This window comes from Limulus polyphemus, unplaced genomic scaffold (genome assembly GCF_000517525.1).
Source record: "Limulus polyphemus unplaced genomic scaffold, Limulus_polyphemus-2.1.2 Scaffold1878, whole genome shotgun sequence".
NCBI classification, from domain to species: domain Eukaryota; kingdom Metazoa; phylum Arthropoda; class Merostomata; order Xiphosura; family Limulidae; genus Limulus; species Limulus polyphemus.
The window spans coordinates 172086-174607 of NW_013667488.1; the positions used below are offsets into that span (position 1 = coordinate 172086).

Here is a 2522-nt window from a genome sequence, read left to right on the forward strand (position 1 = left end):
CATCAGGTAACTGTCAATTGCACGAAATAGCCCACAAAAAAAAACCCTGCATTTCTGGGTTAGCTAACTACGCTAACCGTCCTCAGTTTTGAGTTGATAGACTACAGAAAAGGCAGCTGGTCAACAGCACCCACCAATAACTCTTGGGATATGACTGTGATTCTTATAACGCATCGATGGTTGAAAAAGTTTTTACAGTAACGGGACGCCAACACTGGACCTGAAGATTCGTAGTCTGGCACGCTAACGATTGTGCCACTCTCTATCTGTCGTGAATGACACGGAAGTAGAAACCCCGAAGAAAATATAAAGTCAGAATTGTATATCTGAACAATTATACGTACAGTTTGAAATTTGGCGAGTAAGCGCGAAATCTAGAAAAATCACCTTTAATCACAAGAAATCCTAAAAACGATTGTTTTAAAGTAAAAATAATTGGTGGGCCAAGCACCGTGTACATACATTCAGTGTTACCCCTGCGACAAAGTGGCAAAATAACAACGCACATAAAATTCAAAAAAATTATACTAAAATATAGGAGGAGTAATAACATTGTTATTTAGAACATCCCATAATTATTGTTTGTTTGTTGTTCAGAACAAATCTACACAATGGGCTATCTGTGCTGTGCCCATCACGGGCATCGAAACGCTGTTTTTAGCGTTTATAAGCCTAAAGACTTATCGTTGAGTCACTGGAGGGAGGGGAAGCTTTTACAATTATAATTAGTTGAAAAAAAATGTATTCAACGTGAGATAACAAGCGGAAATAACCAGGTTAGAGTCTTGAAATCGCCGTTTAGTCCAGTTAATTTTAGCGAAATACTTAGATTCTGAAAGTACGACTGGGTTGTAAACGAATCTGGTTTCAGTCACACTAGAAAGAAGTATAATGACAGAAACGAGTCCGAAAGTCCACGAAGATTATCAGTTTATTATTTTTAAGCCTTACATTTCTATCCGAAGGCGTGTTTTGGGCAACAAATATTGTTTCATTCATCTCCCGGCGTGGCTCAGCGATAAAACTGAAAGCTTATAATGCTAAAAAAACTGGTGGGTTTCGATACCCGTGGTTGGCACAGCACCGATAGCCCATTGTGTAGCTTTACAACAGTGGTGTAGTGCTAAACTTTACAGAGCTCCACCAAAATTTGTTATACCTGTGACGACACCAGTAGAGTAAAGATCTCATATTGAAAACCTAGTTTTTATATTTGTGTCATTTTAAATTAAGAAATATCCAGCATTAATTACTTGACACTTCTTACATTAGCTGTTGTTTCTTTCAGAGCAAAGCCGCATTGGTCCATCTGCTGTGTCCACCGCTGGGAATCGAACTCTGGATTCTAGTGTTGTAAGTCCATAAGCTTACCGTTATCCCACCAGGGGGACTCTCACATTAGTACCAAATTGAATATATTGAAAGAAGACACGCAACTCAACTTCCTCTAAATAAAACAAAAACAATTGGGTACTTTATTAAATCGACTAAAATATTAAAACACGTTTTAAAAAGGCATATCTCATAATTTACTATATTTCTAACTGCACTTACAGCATTAACAACTTTGAATTTTATAATGCTTTTCACACTTCCTGTCCTAACTAAAAAGCGAGCTTCTTTGTATATTATGTAAATAATAAACGTTTTAAAGTGCATGGTATAATTGTAAATGTATTTTATAAAGTGTTTTAATACCATATTCGTGTATCTTAGTAACTACATGACATACGACAAAAAAATTACAATTTTAGCGCACTAACACTCGCTCTTGAAACGAAGCGGTCGCACGATGCCTGACGCCAGCTCCTGGGGGAGAGTGAAAGACTGTGAGTTGGGCGACCTGAGAGAGCTGTACCAGTGAACACAGAGGATCACAAACAGCTAGTTCTCTCTGACATTCTGGGCGTTTGGTTATGAAAGACCATTGATTTCGGTTGTAAACTGAGCAATTTGCCCCCCTCCCTAGTGGCACAATGGTATGTCTGCGGACTTAAACTGCTAGAAACCGGGTTTCGATACCCGTGGTGGGCAGTGCACAGATAGTCCTATGTGTAGCTTTGTACTTAATAACAAACAAACAAACTGAGCAATTCATATTTTATTTACACATTTGTATTTTTGAAGAGTCGGGACACAGCTTCAATTTCAGGTGCCGGAGCAATGCTCCGGTGCGTTCCGGCATCACTACACCCCAGCTTAACAACAGACAAACTCAACAATGGAGTATTGCGAAGAAATAAGGGTTACGTAACAGCTCAGAGAGGAAGTGATTGATACTGCCAGAGATTCTGGAGTAAACCATACTGAGTTAGTTTGTTTTTGAATTTCGCGCAAAGCTACACGAGGACTATCTGCGCTAGCCGTCCCTAATTTAGCATTGTAAAACTAGAGGGAAGGCAGCTAGTCATCACCACCCACCGCCAACTCTTGGGTTACTCTTTTACCAACGAATAGTGGGATTGACCGTCACATTATAACATCCCCGCGGCTGAAAAGGCGAGCATGTTTGGTGTGACGGG

General features: G+C 39.6%; 1 long non-coding RNA gene across 1 annotated transcript in view; it reads left to right on the top strand.

Moving 5' to 3' along the window:
- Positions 1-1295: 1295 nt before the first annotated feature.
- The window catches only part of LOC111087208, a 3661-nt gene continuing 2434 nt past the window's right edge, over positions 1296-2522 (top strand). The window contains exon 1 of the long non-coding RNA XR_002611922.1: positions 1296-1353. This is a non-coding gene — a long non-coding RNA (uncharacterized LOC111087208). The remainder of the gene's footprint in view (positions 1354-2522) is intronic.